Source organism: Triturus cristatus, chromosome 8 (assembly GCF_964204655.1).
Source record: "Triturus cristatus chromosome 8, aTriCri1.1, whole genome shotgun sequence".
Lineage (NCBI taxonomy): Eukaryota > Metazoa > Chordata > Amphibia > Caudata > Salamandridae > Triturus > Triturus cristatus.
In genome coordinates, this window is record NC_140591.1 from 668914081 (window position 1) to 668937557 (window position 23477).

Here is a 23477-nt window from a genome sequence, read left to right on the forward strand (position 1 = left end):
CATTTACTGAGATTCGATGCAGTGCAGCCCACAGTTGCTGCACTGTGCTGCATCAAAGGGAAAGAGTGGCTCAATGCCATCTAAACAAAGATATTAAAGTCTCTCTCTCTCTCTCTCTCTCTCCCTGCGCTGGTGCACTTCTGGGTGCTTTGCACCATGCACACAGCCTTGCCCCATCATGCAACGGTGAGTGGAGGATTTCTTATGTTTGTGCCATAAGGGTGCCCCTTCAGTATAACATACTATGATTAGACATCATTTTAAAAAAAGTGTTTTAACTCTGTATGTGTGTCGTACATTTCAGCAGACATGCAAACTCAGAAACGGTTTGGTAAAAGAAACCATTTTTCACGTTATGGCTGCCTTGAAGCGGTGAAATGTTTGACATAAATCCTTGCCTATCTTTTTAGTAGGTAGGGATTTGTGTAAAAAATCGTGGGCAGGTGCATAGGAATGCTAATGTGCACCCAGCGGATGCCCCCTTATAGCAAAGTAGTGCAAGTTTAACACTGAAAAGTAAACACTAAAATAACCTTTATGTCCCTTTATGTCACTTTTGTGATGCAAACCCACTGCCAAGTATTAGTAAATATAGACTTAGATGTTCTAGGCCTTCTACAGTATGGGTATTTGCTCAGAGTACTCAGTTGGAAGAATTCACCTGAAAATCTAGATTATATAATGCCCTGCTACTTCGACATGGGCTGATGCATAATCAACACTAAGATATATAGCATCAGCACACATATATGCCACTGAATGCTGTGTGCCATTGTCACCACACTGGAGACCTTGAGTGTTCCCATGACAAACGATGAGTCTTCTAAACTTGGTATGCATGACAAGATGCAAGGAATAAGCCGACGGCAGGGTCAAAACTGATAACCTGCCGATCCCTTGCTGCAGACATCAGTGGCACCAGAGTGGCAATCAATAATATAGCAACCCTGCTGCACTGGCAGGAGCAGGCGAACTGAAAGGACACCCTGTAATTTTCAAAAGAGACACACCTGCTTCGTAGAATGTTCAGCAACCATCACCCTTCCTTGAATCACAATAATCCTTCGAAAAGGCCCACAGGGTGAAGGCAACCCCTCTCCAAACTCATCACACAATGGGGGATATTCGCAATACGTGTGATAATCATTGCAAAATTAGCTTACCGCAACTTTGCACATCGCAGTCCATCGCGGGAAAATAACACCGCAGTAACGTGGTATTCTCAACCCGGCAGTATAATGCAATAGGCTCACGATAACGCGGCAAATGTCCGCGATAAATTCAACGCGGCGCCGCAAAAATGCGAAACACGAACGCAAAAAAAGCTGCGATGAGGCCAATAGCGATACAAAACCCAGCGAAAACCAGCGACAAGCCTGCAATTCCCACCCGTCATGCGCAAAAATGCACTATAAAAGCAGAACAAGAAAAACACACCGAAAACAAGATCAACTACGTAGCAACATGGATGCACCGGGACCGAGTGCCCAGGTGTACACGAACCCCACAAGCCCCACAGACCACCAGCAAGGAACCTCGAGCTTGGGGAAGGCCAAGGAGAAGAGGAAGAGGAAGACGGGGTACAGTCCGCATGACAACCGGATCGTCGTCACGGAGGTGACAGAACACTAACGACAACTGTCCGTCACCTCCGCCGTGTCATTGGCAACACAGATGGAAAAATAGCATCCCATCGTGAATGCAGTCGGAGTGTCGATGAGGCCAAGATGCGCTGGCATGATGTGAAAAGTCAAACCAAACAGAAACCCGATGCCAACAGGAAGGCAGCTACGGCGAATGGAGGTGGGAGTCCTGCGCCACAGGAGGAGCTGGAGCAAATGGCGGCCACAGTCATCCGTGTTTAGACGGTGCAAGGAGTCTGGAGTTCGGACACAACTCGACATGACCTGACACAACATCAACAGGGTGACTAATGATCCAGCGAGTTACCAACCTCAGGTACTCAAACACCATATACTTACCCTGGGCCCATAAACACACATTCACATAGGCTAGTAAATACCGCTGGGGGTCAATTTTTATTAATGCTTTTATAAGGTTACTTAATGTCAGATTTAACCAATCTTTCACTGATCAAAAAGTTATGTCCTCTGGTCAATGGACCTATTAGTTGGAACTAGTTGATGGTGAAATGACATAGAATTTATATTTCTTACTATTTTGAAATAACCACTGACTCAGGAGAAGTTTTTAAATGTTTATCTAGTTAATTTACGTGAGCCAAAACAAGAATACCGTACGAACTCCGTCTCTCCAAGGAGGAAAAGTCAATGAATAAACTCATCAGTCACCTATATTAGAATGACGTATCACAATGATAGTACTTCAGAAAGGAGAGGATAGAGAGAGCAGTACATTGACATACTACCAGAAGTATATTTACCTAGGATGGTGTGGAAACCAACCCCTTGGCCATGGAGCTGGAAGGGTTCCCTGGGAAAGATCAGGTGACAAGGACTTCAGGACAGGTTTCAGGACAGGATTCAGGACAGGATAGATGACCTTTTCTAGATCCGACGCCTGCGTCGCACCCCTCTCTGACACTATCTTCCTCCTCGATTCTTCCGCGATCTTCTTCTAATTCTTTTCCTTATTTACCTCCTCGATTCTTCCGCGATCTTCTTCTAATTTAATTAGGTTTAGGCTCTAAGTTCTGCAATTCGATTCACCTTCAGCTCTCGGACAGCATCCGGGTCGCTCAGCATTCTGGTCTTGCTGCAATTCTAATTTAACTAACTAAACTACCTCAATTATACATTTCTTTGCAATTGTACCACCTATTAATGTTTCAACTTTATGACACTCCTAATTCTGATTGGACAGGCAATGGGGCATGATCATCACACCATGCTAAGTTTTAATAATTTTCTTTGGTTCTTTGTTTAATGTTCCCGCCCCTTAATTCTTATTCTCAAGCTTTGTTTCCCACCCGTATTCACATCTTTATCAGACAAATGTATACATTTGATATTTGTTTCCATTCAGCTTTCAGGATGTCCATCAGGTTCCCAGACCATGTAGCAATGATGGCCTTGGACAGGTTTCAAGTACTGCCACACGGCTTCTCGGCTTCTTATTACTGCACCTGCGTGAGGAGTCACATTCTGTACAAACTTTGGTATCGCTCGGAGGCCCAAATACGAACTAGTAGAGAGGTCAAAAGAAAACATTTTAAATTCAAAATAAAATGATTTCACTGTATACCACCTATCTCTACTCTAACCCCATCTACTTATACAAGCTCTCCCCACATTAGAACTTAGTAAATAGCATGCTTTAGTTTCGGCAAAGTAGATGCCTAACATGTGAGTTTACAAGCGGCCATTTTGATAGCGTTTGAGCAGGTGCAGGAAATTCTCTCCAAGCAAAGACTTGTCATACTGCGTAGATGCAGTTGACGCATGCGCAGTACAGTTTCCTGCGTTAGCAGTCATTTTAAGTTTCACTCGGGTTACTTGTTAGTAAAACACATAAGCAAGCGTCATTCTAGCTAAAATATGGAATGTGTTGTGTATATTGGTTTACACAAAACTTCAATTAATATAATATTACGAGTTATATGAGAGGATTGCTTCCGAACAAGTCTCTTTTATACGAGTCTTTGCTCCATCAGTAACAAACAGGGACTGGGGGGGGACGGGCACAATGGCACACATGCACAACGACGTGTAGCACACCCACAATTACCCTGAGTCATGTCCCTGATCCCCGTGGCACACTGCAGCACACATACAAAGAACAACTATCCCCCCGTCCACCTAAAGAGGTCCCCCACACATCACCAATTCCACAACACTCACATGCACCCGTGTGAACACAGCAAAGATGCGTATTTGTGAGCCACACTGATAATGCAAGTGACACTACATGACGAGCAGCATGGCTGGAGTACAAACACCATGACATTGAGCACGCCATGATATTGAGGTGGCTGAGTGTGGACCACATTTGGAACGGAGCAGGTCACACTCTGACACATCCACGTGCACCTACAACCCATGTCGTCGAAAACACATATGCAGACAAACAATGCACAAGAGTGCAAAAACTGTCCAAGAGCCGAAATGACCCAAATCGCCAACATCACACACCTTAAAAGCACAAAAGTCAAAGGCACACCGCCTCCAAGGGATAAGGGGCAGCAAAATCACAGCTGCAGGGGCGAATCTCCCACAATGCAGCACACACACATAGCAATAACAGCACATTCACATTGATGAAAATGTGGTACACAGTGCAACACTTACATTGCAGAACGGAGGACACAACTGGGTCTGCTTGTGAGTAGAAAAGGGCCAATCACATCTTACATAGCAGGAAAATGTGAGATGAAAATGTGCATGTACAACCTCACCTACGTCATGTAGTCCAAATGTCCAGTGTCCCGCATCAAATTGTCCGCCCCTTCCAAACAGTCACAATATACATTGCCATGCAGTCTGTATGTAAATTTGAACAATGCATAAAAATACATGCCAACACAATGTCAACAAGCGTCTCCCCTTCACATTGCAGAGGGACAAACAACACCTCCAGCAGAGCAGACCAGACAACTCAACAGTCGTGCTCAAGAAGATCTCCACATTTCCGACACCGATATCCTACAACTATACAAGGACATCTTAGGCAAATGACCTCCAGGAGCAGGGCAGCCCAGCTGCATCAAGGATAGCTCCGCCCCTGCACAGACCACACAGCTGGATGCACCCACCACCACAGCTGGCTCCCAGCAGCCCACCAAAACACACATCGCATTCCAAGGCCAGGTGTCAGACTGCCAGAAGGGGGTTGCCAAATAGGTGCGGGTGGGGTTCTACCTCATGGAAGCTAGACTAGATCACATACGTGGGTGTCTAAGTCCCATCAGGGACCACCTAAACTCCACGACGGAGACAGACGCTGCGACAGTGACACATGCCTTTGCACATTTCCAGCACTGAGCCACGCCCAGAGCCACGGGATAATCATCCACCCCCCGCGCTGGACTGGTGTACACAGGCCCAGTTTACTCCTCTCAAGTATTGAGTGGGGGACGACAAAGCCACATGTGCAAGGTCTCACCTGCTGCCTGCAGTGACATGGCTGCATCTGCAGTACACGGCACAATGTTATGTTGTAGGGCCCGGGGCCCTAATGCATACATCATGATCACACGGACATACTCAGATAGTTCATTGAACTGGCTACGGGCAAGTGCTGTCAGAATCAGTACCTGAGCTTGTGTCTCCGCAAGAGGGTTGAACTTGGCTGCTATGGGGATCTTTGCCCAACCCCCAACTCCTCAATGAACTTGATAAGATTTCTGCCCACAGAGAAGAGGGGGAAAGGGGAATTGGAAGAAAAGAGAGACTGCCACTGCGGTGCTGCTTCTTCCATATTTTCATTAACTGACCTCCTAGCACCTGAAACCACAAAGCAAAAGATTAAACTGTTTACACAACTCAAAACATAATAATATAACTTCTCATTATTCACTCCTGACTCTAAGTATTCTAAGTAGTACTCAGTGGATGTGCCTCTCTCTTATTGTAGACACTTTATGTTTGTAAATTCCTGCCTTGTAAGTTGATATAGACTTCACTACTTATTCTTCTTTTGTCCTTCTGTCAACCACTAGATGAATCCAGATGGAGCGGAAGACTTGCTGAATAAAAAGGTGGTAAGTACATATATATATATATGTATTTATATCTATTTGAGAATGGATTTAGTAGCAAGCTCTGTTAGTAGTTGAATAAATGTAGTAGTGTGGCATTGTGAAGAATTAATGCGCACTTTAGATTTTGTTGTAGTAGAATTAGTTCAATTATAAAGTCTCAAGCAATTAATTGTTACTTAGTATAAAGATAGAGTCTCTGGCAAAATGCTGAGAAGAATGCTTCCTTTTCTTTCTTTTTCTCTCAGAATGAAACTGTACTCAGTTAGTGTTCTGCCAATTAATTAAATATTCACAGCTCTGACACTTTCTCCTGAAGGTTTGCATATAATGTCTCTGTAAATTCAGGCTTGAGAGATTCTAAGAGACTAAAAATCTCTAGATGCCCCGTGAAATACCTTGTTTCTTCTCCTAGGAAGTCAAACAGATAGGGAAAAACTGCTTACAGACCTCAGCAACTCTGTACTGAAAGTGGAATTCAATTATGCGAGAGACGGACAAATGCACAAATAAATCCTGACTAGAAATGTGAAGGATCCAAAAACGAACGCTGCTTTACCCTACGAAGCGACGGTTGAAGTGTGAAGCAGATTAGGAGCGCGAGCACAAAACTGCTGTCACTCCGAGAATCTGCAGGAACACTAGAAGGCTAACCTAATTGCTGGGAGCGTCCGCCATCTTGAATTTCCACCAAAATTGCGGAGAAAGAATTAAATCTCGGCTGATGGAAATCGTTTAGCAACAAGTTGACTCCACATAACCGGAGCTGGTTTGGCGGCAAACACACGCTTAACCTTAGAAATGGGCAGAGAACCTGAGAATGATTGTCCAGTCCTGTCACGTGCACCCGCACCTTTTATTGCCAGGGTCACATGTACAGTGACGCCTGTGCTGGATGTGTGTGGGGTGAGTGTAAGCCAGCCCTCATGGAGTCGATGGTGCTGGCAACAACTTGAACAGTGATCAGAATTAAAATAGAAACAGAAAACACAAGCATAACAGAAACAACTGTGAAGCATCGTGGTGGTAGCCGGAGAAAGTACAGTGTTCACCCAATATACAACCACAATGGTCCATGAGGTGTGGTGCACTGAGTCAGTGGAACCTGAAGAGCTGAACAGGGTATCAAGCTGATGATGGCACCCACGACAGGTGTGAGCAACTCTGATAGTCTGGCAGTAAGACACCTCTGACTCTGGCACCTGTTGTTTGGACTTGGTCCTGGCGGCGTGTGCATCCTGCGGTGATGCGACGTCCGGGCAGGTTACGACTCGATTTAATGTGTGAGCCCAGGTGGACCACAGTTGAGGCCAGAGGCAGCGGACAGTGCAGGGCCACAGACACATGGCCTAATGTGCCCCAGGCCATCGACACAGAGGCCATCCAATATATTCATTTAGAAAGGGTCCATGACTTGAGATGCTCAGAGTTAGTGACCCCAGATGCACTGCGGCTGGCACAGGCACATCGCCACGGGACGATGACTTGTGGCGCAGTGAGATAGGGCCACGCGAGCTGAGTGGGTCCTCGTCGATGTCCAAGGTGAATGTGGTGGAGGTTTGAGGGGGACAGTGGAAGGTGTCCTCCAGGGAATGATGCAGAGGGCAGAAGCCATCCGGAAGCGGGAAATGGAGGAGTGGAATGCTACAACCTCGTTTTTGCCACAAAGTCAGTATCACCGACATGATGATGAAGACAACCCCCAGTCCATAGACTCAGTTGCCACCAAAGTTCAACCAGAGAGTGTCCATAGATGTCGGGGAACAGGCTTAGTGCACCGGAGCTGAAAGGGGATGCAGTCTGCGATGAGGCCAGTACAATGAGATAAAGTCTGCCATAAATAAATCGAAACTGAGTTCCCAATGTGTGACCTACTCGTCCGCAGTGTAGGCCCGAGGCAGCGGTCAGCAGGGGCAATCAGCCATGTCTCGTTGGCTCGCGAGTTGCAGAGTTAGTGACACTAGAGCAGTTGTTGGCAATGTTCGATCACCCCCGTGACGAGGATCCTTTTTTCCTCAGGACTGCACCACGTCTTCCTCTTGCTCCTGTCCTTGCGTACAATGATATGGAGTCTGCCATACACAGACCAAAGTGACAAAAACAGTAACCTACAACAACGAAATGACATGGGACCTCCGATCCTTCACCAACTGCAACACGACAGGGGTGGTATACCTGATCACCTGCGTCTGCAACCTTCACTATGTGGGGATGACCACAAGGAAGGTAAATACCAGGATAATCGAACACCGGAGCAATTTTAGGTGTAAACGCAATGACACCAAAATGACCACCCATTTTTTGGAAAAACAGCACACACCTAATGACCTCAATTGGGTCATTCTGGAACACGTAAGCAATCACCAAAACATTGAGAAAAAACTACACGAGAAAGAACAGCGATGGGTTTTCAAGCTACGTTCCGATAGCCATGGTTTGAACGATGATATACCCTGGGGACAATTCACATGACATTGATACCCATTGCAATGGCCTGAAACTGTATCACTTGGACCATCATGGTCCTTCTCACATTTTTTCTCACTACTTGTGAACTGTGTAATTTTGATTTTTTTGGACATCCAACCCCTGCCAGATCTCGTTTTGACATATACTCCCGATTGTCATTATAATTTTATCCCACGATAAATTTTATTTCTTAGCAGCCTATAAATGGATGTGAGGGTAATTAATTTTTCTTACACCCATCTCGCCATGGCTGCCCTCTCTTTTTTCGCATACTCTTCTGGCATGTCAAAGTTTTTCTTTCATGAGACTTTTCATTCATGAGACTCTCCATCCTTTTGTAAATTAATATTTACGTTCAGTCTCACCTAACTCAGAGTCTTTTCAGAAACCGTCATGTTATCCACTTATATATTCTGTGGAAACTGTCCCAATCCAATATGGCCGCCCCCGGAGGATCTCCGAGTACGAGCCCTTCTTCGCTTTCAACTTCATTATTTCTACATAAACAACACCAATCCGGAGAGACGCCAGAATGCGGTCCAGTAGGTGTTGGCCCATGTAGGTGTTCAGAAGCGTGGCTGTCCATGTACAAGTAAGTGAGCTCTCTGGGATAGCCTTTCCACCCCACCCGCTTTACGGAGAACATCCATTTTTTCCGTTTCTCTCTCCAAAAAGGGCGAACTACGACCACGAAGCACGCCACAGCTTTAACGGCAACCTTTACATTTTTTCTTTAGATGTGCAAGATCGCCACTCCCCCTCCGTTGACCATGAGGCATATTATTGTCTTTTAAAAAGTATGTAATGCCTATTTATGTCATTTATATGTTTGTGTATGTGTGTTTTATGTTGTGTCAGACACGTTAGTTTTATATGGATATTGTGTAAAATCACAATCACTTTTCAGCACAAAAACGCCGGCATGGAGATAGCGAATTAACGTTCCTCTCTTTCCTTCCTTTTTATAAAAACCCACAACGAGGCACATCAGAGACTGAAGTGATTGAACACTTGGGTGTAGTGTGCTCACAAATATTATGGATAACAGTACTTATGAACAACTTTTCTCCAATTAATATTTGTCTTATTACATCCCACAGATTTTGCCTGACGTACATTACGTATGTATCATATGTTACGCATGCCTTACAGTTGCAGCGTCTCACATTTTGCACCTTATTTAGGTTAACTAGGAGTGGCACTGTCTCACTGGGCTGGTCCCGGTGTTGTCCTGAAGAAGAGCTGGGGAAGCTCGAAACTAGTTGACCAGACCATATGCTAGGCACACCTATTCATTATAACTAGGGGCCTTAGCATCTCACCCCATTTTTAACTTTTTCAGCTTAGAGCATCAATAAAGTTTATTTGGCCCACTAGCTGATTAATTTTAAATTCCACTCCACTCTTTCACTTGCACTACACATAGTCTGATTTTTCAGTGCTCCTACGTAATTCGCAAGTCGCAGCACGCCTCAGTCCGTAGAGGACTGGGAGGACCCCAATGATGAAGCATGTCACCGTGGGGAAACCCTGGTGAGTGAGGGGACTCAAGAAAAGGACAATCTTTTCCTTTTTCTATAATTGGTGTATTTCAGAATCAAGTCGTTTTCTGACACCTTCCATCCCCCTAGGTTAGGTTCTTTTACTTGACTAGTTCAGGTTGTTCTTTGATACATATACTGCTGGAGGGTGAACCTAACCATCAACCTCTAATTCCCCCCTTTTTTTGATAACCATTATTTACAGCGTACAGCTGTGGGAAACCTACCCCCTTAATTTTTAACTAACCACTGTCTGACGTCCCTTCACACATACTTTTTCAATAGAAGTCAACATGACAGAAAGAACAGGCCTCACCTACTCACAAGATGAGGTAGATAGAATCATAGCATCCATGCTTCCCCTGGATGGGACCAGTACCAGGGACACCAACGAAGCCAGTCAATGCTGGGATGAATTGACAGAATTGAAGCGAGAACAAATTAAAACATTGATTCATGGAATTATGATGACAGAATATGTAAGAGCCAACATTGCCCCACGTGGCTTGATAGTCAGGAATGAACCCTTTATTTTCCAAAATGACAAACTCTTTAAAAAGGATTGGTCGTTAATATCCTGGCACTGTACCAGAGACTGGCTTGTGCTAATTATAAAAACTGCAGCACGCCTCTCTGAGGAAATGAAAATTGGCATCCATGATTTGGAGGTCCGTTTAAAAACATTTCAAAGCACAGCTGAACTAAAAAAACGACTTGAGGAACTTAACAAGACCATGACGGAGTTTGAAATAAGCCTCAAAGACACAAAATACGTCAAATTACAAAAAGACCAGAAGAATTTCTCTCTAGAAAAAGTGTATCCTTACACTAGAGATGATTATATCCCCACCAATCGCAATCCAGGCTACAACACGGATAGCGATGGCTCCGATACAGGCTCAGATATTTCAGATTCTGGCAGGAACTATAACTTTACCAACAGGAACAGACGATCAAGAGGAGGACGTCAAAGAAATAGAGGCGGACCAAGATTTGGTTGGCCTTCATACCAAAACATGCCACCATACGCCCCCCCACCACCACATTTCTTCTATGGACCTCCTCCGTTTCACCAATCTTATCCACAACAACCCTACCCATACTGGGATGGACCACAGAACCAGGATCAGAGTCAGTCTTTTTTAGGGAGAGGCAAGACTCCTTTAAGAGGAAAAAACAGACGAGGCCAACAAGTACAATGGGCCCAGCCTTTGGAGACAGAGAGGAGCCACACACGGAGCATGGGACCACCGAACATGCCCTCGACGAGCAACAACCCAGCCTAGTAGTGAACCTGTCAAGAGTAACTCTTACTACTATTCAGAAAACTGTTTTAGAAAAAGGATTAGGTTTTGTACCTACAGCCTCACTGGATGAATTCAGACTTGTCTGTGAATTAAAAGAGTTTATTCGCAAGATCAAACTGGAAATCTACTTTAAAGATAAGGAACCTAGTACCAATATCCCTACGGATACACGACTACATAAAAAATCCAATTTCACTCCCCCAGCAAACAACCTTCCTGTCGAATTACTAGCATTCGAAAAAGCGGTGTTGAAGGAGGTCACGGAATTGGACCCAAAAACAATCAAAGTATTTCATAATACTAGCAAAGCTGAGCAAGAGGCTATACACCAACTTTCAAACAACAAAGACCTAACTATAAAACCAGCTGATAAGGGTGGGGCAATAGTTCTACAAAACACCCCTGACTATCAAAAAGAATGCCTACGGCTGTTGGCAGATGAACGCAATTATCTGGTAATATACCAAGACCCCACAGAACGTCTACGGATTGAGATTGCCAGACTGGTGGAGGAATCCTTGGCAAATGAGTGGATAAGTAAAAAAGAAGCGGATTTCCTGGTAAACAAAAAACCCATAATCCCTTATTTTTACACAATTCCCAAAATACACAAGTCAATGGAGGCGCCCCCTGGTAGACCAATAGTATCAGGCATAGGTTCCATTTTGGAACCTTTATCTAAGTTTGCAGACGCATTCTTAAGACCCTTGGTCCAAGCCACTGAAACATACCTACAGGACACGAAGGCAGTCCTTAGTTTAATCAAGGACCTTGAGTTCAATCCTACAACCAGTATACTGATCAGTTTAGATGTGGAGAGCCTCTACACTAGTCTCCCACACCAAGACACCTTGGACATCCTGGAGGAGCTACTCTTTCTAAGCAACTGGGACTACCATACACCCAGACATGTGGTTCTCGAATGTTGTCGCCTGGCTTTGACTGAAATTTTTTTCCAATTCAATGACACTTTGTACAAACAAACCCACGGTACCAGCATGGGAAGTACATTCGCACCGAGCTTAGCAGGACTCTACGTATACCACCTTGAGAAACAAAAGATTCTCCATCAGCACAACCCACACATCAACCATAATAAATTATGGAAAAGGTATATAGATGATGTGCTCTTGATTTGGGAGGGGAACGAAGAAGAAGCAGAGTTCTTCCTGATCTGGCTAAACCAACAAGATCCTTTTTTGAAATTCACTTTCACTATGAGTAAGTCCAGTCTGGTCTTTCTTGATTTAAACATATTAGCACATGAAGGACATGTAATCACTACTACACATTTCAAACCCACAGCAAGGAATTGCTTACTAGTCTATGACAGCTTCCACCCCAGGAGTCTGAAAGACAACCTTCCTTTCGGACAATTTTTGCGCCTGAGACGCAACTGTACTACACGTCAAGACTACAACATTCAAGCCAATGACTTGTCTCAAAAACTGTTACGACGGCAATATCCACAATATCTTGTATCCAGAGCACAAAAAAGAGCTTTAAACAACAGAGAGGCACTACTGGAAGATAAACCTGAGAACAGACAACCAGATCGCAAACGACAAATTTGTATTACCACCTTCAATATTGCATCTAATCAATTAACCAAAATAATAAAAAAAATTGGCGGACCCTGAACAGTGGAGGTTTAGACTTACAAAAACCTATGTTCAGCCATCGGAAAGCTAAGAATCTGAGGGACTTTTTAGTCCACACTCGCCCCAACCCCACAAGAACCATGGGCCCTTTACGTTTGTTACATCCACTACCTCAGGGCCATTACCCATGCAGTAACTGCAGTGTATGTCATTTAACAAAGTGACAAAAACAGTAACCTACAACAACGGAATGACATGGGACCTCCGATCCTTCACCAACTGCAACACAACAGGGGTGGTATACCTGATCACCTGCGTCTGCAACCTTCACTATGTGGGGATGACCACAAGGAAGGTAAATACCAGGATAATCGAACACCGGAGCAATTTTAGGTGTAAACGCAATAACACCAAAATGACCACCCATTTTTTGGAAAAACAGCACACACCTAATGACCTCAATTGGGTCATTCTGGAACACGTAAGCAATCACCAAAACATTGAGAAAAAACTACACGAGAAAGAACAACGATGGGTTTTCAAGCTACGTTCCGATAGCCATGGTTTGAACGATGATATACCCTGGGGACAATTCACATGACATTGATACCCATTGCAATGGCCTGAAACTGTATCACTTGGACCATCATGGTCCTTCTCACATTTTTTCTCACTACTTGTGAACTGTGTAATTTTGATTTTTTTGGACATCCAACCCCTGCCAGATCTCGTTTTGACATATACTCCCGATTGTCATTATAATTTTATCCCACGATAAATTTTATTTCTTAGCAGCCTATAAATGGATGTGAGGGTAATTAATTTTTCTTACACCCATCTCGCCATGGCTGCCCTCTCTTTTTTCGCATACTCTGCTGGCATGTCAAAGTTTTTCTTTCATGAGACTTTTCATTCATGAGACTCTCCATCCTTTTGTAAATTAATATTTACGTTCAGTCTCACCTAACTCAGAGTCTTTTCAGAAACCGTCATGTTATCCACTTATATATTCTGTGGAAACTGTCCCAATCCAATATGGCCACCCCCGGAGGATCTCCGAGTACGAGCCCTTCTTCGCTTTCAACTTCATTATTTCTACATAAACAACACCAATCCGGAGACACGCCAGAATGCGGTCCGGTAGGTGTTGGCCCATGTAGGTGTTCAGAAGCGTGGCTGTCCATGTACAAGTAAGTGAGCTCTCTGGGATAGCCTTTCCACCCCATCCGCTTTACGTAGAACATCCATTTTTTCCGTTTCTCTCTCCAAAAAGGGCGAACTACTACCACGAAGCACGCCACAGCTTTAACGTCAACCTTTACTGTTTTTCTTTAGATGTGCAAGATCGCCACTCCCCCTCCGTTGACCATGAGGCATATTATTGTCTTTTAAAAAGTATGTAATGCATATTTATGTCATTTATATGTTTGTGTATGTGTGTTTTATGTTGTGTCAGACACGTTAGTTTTATATGGATATTGTGTAAAATCACAATCACTTTTCAGCACAAAAACGCCGGCATGGAGATAGCGAATTAACGTTCCTCTCTTTCCTTCCTTTTTATAAAAACCCACAACGAGGCACATCAGAGACTGAAGTGATTGAACACTTGGGTGTAGTGTGCTCACAATTATTATGGATAACAGTACTTATGAACAACTTTTCTCCAATTAATATTTGTCTTATTACATCCCACAGATTTTGCCTGACGTACATTACGTATGTATCATATGTTACGCATGCCTTACAGTTGCAGCGTCTCACATTTTGCACCTTATTTAGGTTAACTAGGAGTGGCACTGTCTCACTGGGCTGGTCCCGGTGTTGTCCTGAAGAAGAGCTGGGGAAGCTCGAAACTAGTTGACCAGACCATATGCTAGGCACACCTATTCAATATAACTAGGGGCCTTAGCATATCACCCCATTTTTAACTTTTTCAGCTTAGAGCATCAATAAATTTTATTTGGCCCACTAGCTGATTAATTTTAAATTCCACTCCACTCTTTCACTTGCACTACACATAGTCTGATTTTTTAGTGCTCCTACGTAATTCGCAAGTCGCAGCACGCCTCAGTCCGTAGAGGACTGGGAGGACCCCAATGATGAAGCATGTCACCGTGGGGAAACCCTGGTGAGTGAGGGGACTCAAGAAAAGGACAATCTTTTCCTTTTTCTATAATTGGTGTATTTCAGAATCAAGTCGTTTTCTGACACCTTCCATCCCCCTAGGTTAGGTTCTTTTACTTGACTAGTTCAGGTTGTTCTTTGATACATACACAGATCAAGACACAGTTCCAACTGTGTGACCTACGTGACCGATGTTTAGGCCGGAGGCAGCGGTCAGCGCAGGCAAACCGCTGTTCGGCAAGCTCCTCCTGGAACTCTGACATACAACGTTGAAATGGCATGTGGGGGTGACTTCGGGTTGACGGAGGTAGAAGCAACAGAGCTGAACAGATGCATCCACTGTCCACTACACTCCATACACCAGCATTGCATGTAGACATGGATATGTCTGTGGTCTGCATACTACAGTCTGTCCAGCACATCTCCGCCACACTTGGCATTGTGTACATTCTCATTCATGGGTCACTTGCCTCCTTCGCACATGCCTGGTTCCCACCTCTTCATACGTTCCGCTATTGTGCGGCTAGGTGCAATGCAGTTGATGGCTCTTGTATAGGGCTAACCAAGGTTAACACAGTACATTGTGCTGTCGTGTCTGGTGGCTGGGCATGTTATTCTGCATGTTGTATGTGATTTTGCGATGTGTGCATTGCCAGAGTTGTGAGTTGCATGATTGTGTATTTAGGGTGTGTGGTATGTTCATGTGGTACTTGCCAATGACAAGTGCATTCCCATGGGTGCCATCCTGGAAGCGCTGGCTGATATTGGACTGTTGGAATATGAGGGAATCATGCACACTGTCTGGGTAGTTGGATATCAATCAATCAATCAATCAATCAATCAAACACTTGTATAGCGCGCTACTCACCCGGAAGGGTCTCAAGGCGCTTGGGGGAGGGGTCTGCTACTGCTCGAACAGCCAGGTCTTGAGTTGTCTCCTCAAGGCGAGGTGGTCTTGGGTCAGCCGAAGGTGGATGGGGAGGGAGTTCCATGTCTTGGCCGCCAGGTAGGAGAAGGATCTTCCTCCGGTGGTGGCCCTTCGGATGCGTGGTACGGCGGCGAGGGCGAGGCTAGCAGACCGTAGCTGGCGGGTGGGCGTGTGGAAGGTCAGGCGGTCATTGAGGTACTTTGGGCCCAGGTCGTGAAGAGACTTGTGTGCGTGGGTGAGGAGCCTGAAGGTGATCCTCTTGTTGACGGGGAGCCAGTGCAGGTCCCTCAGGTGGCTGGAGATGTGGCTGCGTCGAGGGATGTCCAGGATGAGTCGGGCGGAGGCGTTCTGGATGCGTTGGAGTCTATTCTGTAGCTTGGCTGTGGTTCCAGCGTAGAGGGTGTTTCCGTAGTCCAGTCGGCTGGTGACGAGGGCCTGGGTGACCGTCTTCCTGGTTTTGGTCGGGATCCATCGGAAGATTTTGCGGAGCATGCAGAGGGTGTGAAAGCATGAAGAGGAGACGGCCTTGACTTGTCTGGTCATCGAGAGGGAGGAGTCCAGGATGAAGCCCAGGTTGCGTGCGTGGTCTGTTGGCTTGGGGGCGGTGCCCAGGGCTGGGGGCCACCAGGAGTCGTCCCAGGCGGAGGGTGATGGTCCCAAGATGAGGACTTCCGTCTTGTCTGAGTTCAGTTTCAGGCGGCTGTTCTTCATCCACTCGGCGACGTCTTTCATCCCTTCGTGGAGGCTGGTTCTGGCGGTGTCGGGGTCTCTGGTGAGGGAGAGGATCAGCTGGGTGTCGTCGGCGTAGGAGATGATGTTGAGGTTGTGTTGGCGTGCGATGATCGCGAGGGGTCTCATGTAGACGTTGAAGAGGGTGGGGCTGAGTGATGATCCCTGCGGGATGCCGCAGATGACTTCGATATGACATTGGTGAAGGATCACCGGTGGTCCACCATAGCCTGCACATCTATGGTATGCGTCTGCTTTCTGTTGCGGTAATTGTGTGCAGTGTCGGCAGGGTGCACAAGTAGGAGATGTGTGCAGTCGATTGCCCACAACACGTGCGGGAATCCAGCTATGGCGTATGGTCTATGCTTGGTCTCCAGCTGTTCCTGTGCTTTATGGGGGACGTATAGGTACTGGGGTACCAAGCTGATGATGGCATCCAGGGCAGGTGTGAGGAACTTGGATGGGGCTGGCTGTGGGACTCCTCCATCTCTGGCGGATGTTGGTTGTGAGGTACCAGAGACCAACAGGTGCAGCACAGCCAGCAGCTTTGTCTGAGGTGGGATGTTGGTCGCCCGCTGTGTCGGTACCGTCAGCCTGTGGGCAATGATGGTCTGGATGCCGAGGATGGTTGTCCTTTTGAGCCTGTAGTGGGCATTGACATTGTCTGGTGTTGGGTCTGTGATGCAGGTGCATTTCCAGAAGGCCCGCTGTCTTTGTCTGCGCTGCCTCTGTGGTGTACCGGGGGGAGGGGGTGGGAGCGTCCAGGGAGGGTGGACCTGAGGGTTGTGGCAGTGGGTGTTGTTGCCCTATTGGGGCTCTGGGAACCAGGATCAGTGGCACCATGGCATCAGTTGTTCTTCATGTGTGGCAGTGGTCTGGGCTCCCTTTGATGGTGCAGGTTGTCTTCCGACTTTACACGAGGTCAGAGCAGGTGTTAATTACCTGCTGCTAATGCACCTTATTGCATGTTTTGGGATCTTATCGCCGATCAGGCTGGTCATTGAGAATGTTGAGGTGTGGTGTTGTCGTGGATTTTTGCTCGGGAACGCCTACTCTGCATCTCATTAGCAATAGTTGCCGGGGTCATCCGTGGCGATGTTTTTTTAGGCTACTATTGCTGGAAAACTGGTGATATCAGCTGTTTGCACCAGCTTGTGAATGGGGCGATAAATTTATCGCGACTTTGGCTGCGATATGGTGCCGATAACTCAGCGATAGGTCCTTGAGAATATGCCCCAGTATGTGTTGATTTCTCATGGTTGGTCTTGAGGACAGTAATGGAGAAAGTATATTAGGTGATTCGCTGGAGTTAAAGAGTAGTAACAGACGATTTGTGGTTGTTATGACCCTAGCAGAAGTTGTTGGTGACAACATCTAATCTTATTTACACATCAATAGTTTTGTGATGTGCTGGTAGCTGGCTGGTTCCTCCTCTTCTTCTCACCATATTCCTCACTCACTCACAGAAACAGAAAACATCGTCTGTTGTCAGGCAGGATTAAATGCAGTCTTCAAAGTAACACTTCCCTTTTATTTTGTAGGTAATAGAATCCTATCTTCAGCAGATTAAACATACATTTAAATACGTTTCCTGTTCATTTGTGTGGTTGTTTAGTTGTTTGATAAACATATTCTGCCATACCTAGAGGGGTCAGTTAGGAAGTTCGAAATATAATTATTAAGCACAATGTGTGACATTTTCAGAAAGTAGAGAATGATTTGAGTGGAACGTTTCTGAAAACATTATTTTTCTGAAAACAGTCTCATGCCAGCATCTCAGATGATTTCCATTGTGAGGTATACCCTCTTAAAAGTTACAGGAGATTTCAGCACAATATAATTCACAGAAATATGACAAACTTGTCTGCTGTTTCCTCTTTTATAAAACATATATTTAAGCTAGGTTAGTTTATCTGTTTCCTGTCTTCTAGCAGTGGTGGCTGGTCGAATTTAAAAGCTGAGGGGTGTAAGATCAAATAACAAGTGCCGTCATGCGACGGAAGGGAGCAAGCTTGACGTTTCTCAGGGTGGGTTTGTGAGGTTCTCCCACGAGAACATTTGTAAAAAATAATGTATATTGACGCAACTGCCATTTTTGTTCCTATGATGAATGGAGAAAAAATGCAGGTTCAATTTCTGGTTGGCAACGCAAGGCACGCAGTGCTAATAACTTCATTACCACATATGAGAGCGCCTTCAAATACATGAGGTCAAAATGTGCACTGTATAAAAAAGGTTTCTTTATTTGAAAAAGTGCACATCCTGAGGTATCATGTTTCAAGGCACCCTAATGACCATTAGCACACATGGAAAGCCCTGCACCACATTATACCTGTGTCAGGTATAATGTATGCAGACTGGGCTTTCCCATGCGGGAAAGCCTTGTAGAAGTGATGCAGTGAAATCTACAAGATTTCACGATGCCGCTTCTTGGACGGCACTACGTCAAAACCGTGACGCAGTGTATTAAGTGTAGACCTACCCCCAAGCATTGCTGAAGTTGCGTCATGCTCGTGAAACAACTTCAGAAATGCGTGACTTTTGCTCTGACAGATGCATCAGAATTTCTGACGTATCGGTCAATCCTTGCCACATGGTGCGCCGTATTGTAAATACGATGCATCCATGGTGGCGCAAGGGTTTCTTTGCCCAGCGCAGGGAAACTGACGCATCTCTACTTTAACACAGATATGTGTCAGTTTCTTGTAAATAAGCCCCGAAGTAAATATTTTGTTCAATATCACCAAGCTGTGTTCTTGGTTCACTAAATTAATGCTGTTAGTCGACCTGCAGCTCAAACACCATAGTGCACTACATGTGCACTACATAAATAAAACATTACCCACCACAAAGCTCTGGTTGGAAACATGCAAAGAATGTGATTTACTAATAGTGTTGGCTGAAAAAATGGCAACGAATGTTTTGTACAATGCACTTTTAAAACCTTGATGAAAAGCTTGCTTAAAAGCAATTTTCGCCCGCACATTGAATGTAGCGAGATACAAAGGTTGAATGTTGAACATTTCAGTTTGAAAACAAAAATACATTTGTTTCTGCGCTCTGTGAACAATTTTCTTTGGGTGCAATTTTATGTAGAACAAACTCGACCTGAAGGTATTGGAGCACTGTATAAGCACAGTTACATTACATAAGGACACATTCATCTTTCTGCGGGCAGGGGGAGATTAAGTGATTTGCCCAGAACCACAGGTTCACCAATGCTGACACTCGAAACCAGTACCAGATTTCCAAAGTCAGCAGCTCTAACAGTTATGCCACATTCCCTCCAAACTTACAGTTGAAACTCGCAGTGTAGTTCTGAAATGAATGCTAGACCAGTTTGTGAGACCTGGCATCCTTTGTGTGGCTTTGCCTTTTAACCTCCAGTTTTTGACTGTTCTGCTTTAGGAATCTGGGCACTTTACCACAGCTAATCAGTGATAAAGTGCATGTGCACCTTACTTAAAACATGGTAACATTGGTTTATCTACAACTGGCAGTTTTGATTTGCTTGTAAGTCTTTAGTAAAGTGCACCGTAGTTGCCCAGGGCCTGTAAATCAAATACTGCTAGTGGAAAGCAGCACTAATTATGCCACCCATTTAAGTAGCCCTTTAAACATGTTCTAGGCCTGGCACTGCAGACCCTGTATGTGCAGTTTAAAACAACCATGTCAACCAGGCAAGTTAACTTACTTGACTGGTCCAGACCCTTCTATTTATTACATATAGTTCACGCCTAAAGAAGGCTCTGGGTAGCCTATGGGCAGGGTGCAGTTTATATAACAAGTCGGACATGTACATTTAAGTTTCTATATGTCCTGAAATTTGTGTTTCACTACTGCATGGATTATAGCTCCCGTAAAATAACATTGGGATTAGCTTATTCCATTTTTTAAGTGCAATTTTCAAATGGGAAGACATAACTGATTAAGTTTGGTAGCTCTGAAATTAAATGAAAATAACATTTATAGAGCGCAACAAATTACCCAGGGCTATCAAGGTGCTGAGCGGATACTAAAGATAGGAAGATCCCGAGAAACCAAAGTTATTTCCTGAAAAGCCAGGTTTTCAGAGGTTTCCTGAAATCCAGAAGATTTGTCTTGAGTTTAAGTTCTATTGGAAGAGAGTTCCATAGCCTTGAAGTGCATACAATGAAGCCTCTCCCTCCCCAGTTAGCTTTTTTAAGTCTGGGGACTACGAGATTGCCACGTGTGGATAAGCATATGGGGCGTGTCAGATTATATCGTTGAAAGCGTTGTATCAAGTAGTCAGTGCAGACAGCTTTTTGAGCACTGAAGGCAATGCAAAGTGCCTAAAAACTGAATGTGTTTATCTACGGGGAGCCAGTGTAATTGGATTAGTGCTTGGGAAGCTAATTCATGTTTCCCCAATAGTAATCGAGCTGCGGCATTTTCTAGTGTTTGCAGTTTGTGAAGAAAACACTTTTGGATATTAATAAAGAGGGCGTTGCCATAATCTACTTTGGAAGACATGAGCATAGAACTACTCTCTTCTGCAGGATTAAAGGAATATAAGGCAACACTTTCCTTAGAGTTTTCAAGATGAAGAAACCTGAGGAGGTGATGTGATTTATTTGTCCTTCAAACGTTTTTTACCTTGTCACTAGGGCTAGGCAAAGTCCCTAGTTCTTGGGGCCACCAGTTGCTTGACCAAAAAGAAGGATTGTTGCCAAACAGCAGGACCTAAGTTTTTGAGGAATTTAGTCTAAGACAATTGCTGCTCATCCATTTCCCAATATGAAGCATGCAGTTATGGAACTGAGCTGCCATGGCTCCAGGGTTGTCAGTAACGGATGCAGCAATCTGCATATCATCCATGTTGGAAACTAAGGAGAAGCCAAATGATCTAATTAGGACTGCAAGTGGTGTGACATAAAGATTGAACAAGGTGGGTCTCAAAGATAAGCCCTGGGGGACCCCTCAATGCAGTGAAAAGGCTGGTGAAGTGAATTCACCAAGGGAGACCGTCTGGATGCGGTCAGCCAGGAATGAACAAATAAACTTAAATGTGTTACCTTTGATCCTAATTGAATCAAGGCAATCAAGTAGAAGAGTGTGGTTGACCGTATCAAATGCGGCTGAAAGATCCAAAAGGATAAAAGCCACATTACCTCCGCTGTATGTTGTCTGCCTGATTTCTTCCGTAGCTGTGATCAATGCTAGTTCGGTACTATGGGGACTACAGAAACCAAACTGTGTAGAGTCCAGACAGTTTGTTTTATCTAGGAAGGTGCTCAGTTCATTGTTGCCAATTTTTTTGATCAGTTTGGTGGGGAATGGAAGTCGAGTGATTGGTCGATAGTTGTTGTGGTCACCCATGTCTAAGTTTGTCTTTTTTAATAATGGCAGGATAGAGCCTACCTTCCAGTCTTCAGGATAATAACCTGCTTTAAATAGATTGTTAAATATGACCGTGAGGTGAGTAGCTGTCACCTCAGGGACCAAGTGAATAAGTCTGGCTGGACAAGGGTCATGATTAGAACCTGATTTAATCAGCATCAGTGTCCTTAGCATCTGGTCCGTGGCCAAAGGCCCAAAGTAGGATAGTGTGTTGATGTTAAAAGCACCCATCGGGACATGTTATTTAGATCGTCAGTTTGACTAGTGCCTAAGAAGGAATCATAATTAGATTTAACATTGTCTTGAAAGTGAAGTGCTCACTTATTACAGAATTGTTGGTTTATTTTTGGGTTCTTAGAATCAGGGAGTTTTGACTGTTGCAAATAGTTATTCTGAGGAGTTTACGGCTCCTTCTATTTTTTCTGCAAACTAGATCTTTTTTGCTGTTAGTATCATCTTTTTGTATGTCTGCAGCTAAGTATTACAGAACTCTTTATCAACTGACTTGTAATCAAGTCTCCATCTACGTTCTGCTCTCCTACATTCCTGTCTTATCCATCTGATATCGTTGTTGAACTAAGGTTCAGAAGGATTAGACTCATGGCTATGTGATTTTTTTACAAGGGCTAGCTGAGTTAGTGATACATCCAGCCATTGATGGTAGTTGCAAGCCGCTGTATCCAAATCAGGGCAGAACGTGGGTATGGACTGAATAAGGGATGCGTTTGGCTGCCCAACATCAATGACACTCTATGGGCGCCTTGTAAAACTCCCAATGTGCAGGCATTTTGTTCCTGCCTCTGGTAGCCCATTTATCTCAAACATGATTGCATTGTGATCTGACCATAACAGGGGAAGAGAAAATATCAAGTGGAGCCTAGAGCTATCCATGAAAATGCTGAGCTAAAATTGGACCCGCTTTGTGTGAGGATCCCTTAACAATTTGTTTTAAACCTGCCCCAGCCATGTGATCTAGAAAATTCCTGGAATCTGGATCAAGAGAATTTTCCATATGGAAATTTAAATTACCTAGAATGGTAAAATCAACTGCTTCTACATTATATTCTATGAGATTGCCAATGGATTGGATAAAAGCTGTTCTGGAACCGGGCGGTCGATAAATAAGAAGTCCATTAAAAGAATAGTGGTTGTTTATTTCAATTTTAAAATGTATTTCTTTGCAGAGAGGCCCATTAGAAAGAGCAGGAAAAATGGTTTTAAAATGTTCTCTAAATATAACAGCAAGGCCTCCACCCTTTTTTTGAGGGTGGTTATGTCTAAATATCCTAAAGCCTGTACGTAATGCAGATAATAGGTCCGGATCAGATGTAGAATCTGCTCAGGTTTCAGTGACAAAGGCTAGTTCGATGTTCTGGTTTTCCATAAACTCCGCGAATTCTAGTGCATGCTTACCTAGGATCTAGCAATAATAAGTGTGCAGCTGCAACTAGTTTTTGTTTGTTTAAGGGGTGGCTTTACTGAGTTAACTCAAAAAGAACAATTGATGGACAGAATGCAGAACAATATCATAAATTCACCCCAGTACAGAGATCAGATTTGATTTGATTTGATTTGTTTGAATATTTATAAAGCGCACGAATGCCCATGGCCGTCTTGGTGCTAGGAAGATGCAGAGACATGGAGAGCTACCGAATCTATGAACTAGCCAACGTTGAATAACCAAGTTTTTATCTCTTTCCTGAATGAAAGCAAAGATGGGCTGTTCTTGATTGCTAT

The 23477-nt window shown here is 44.4% G+C and overlaps 1 long non-coding RNA gene across 1 annotated transcript in view; it reads left to right on the plus strand.

The window, feature by feature from the left end:
* The window catches only part of LOC146802529 (uncharacterized), a 58442-nt gene that overhangs the window by 26651 nt on the left and 8314 nt on the right, over positions 1-23477 (plus strand). The window contains exon 3 of the long non-coding RNA XR_014967408.1: positions 5639-5680. This is a non-coding gene — a long non-coding RNA (uncharacterized LOC146802529). The remainder of the gene's footprint in view (positions 1-5638; positions 5681-23477) is intronic.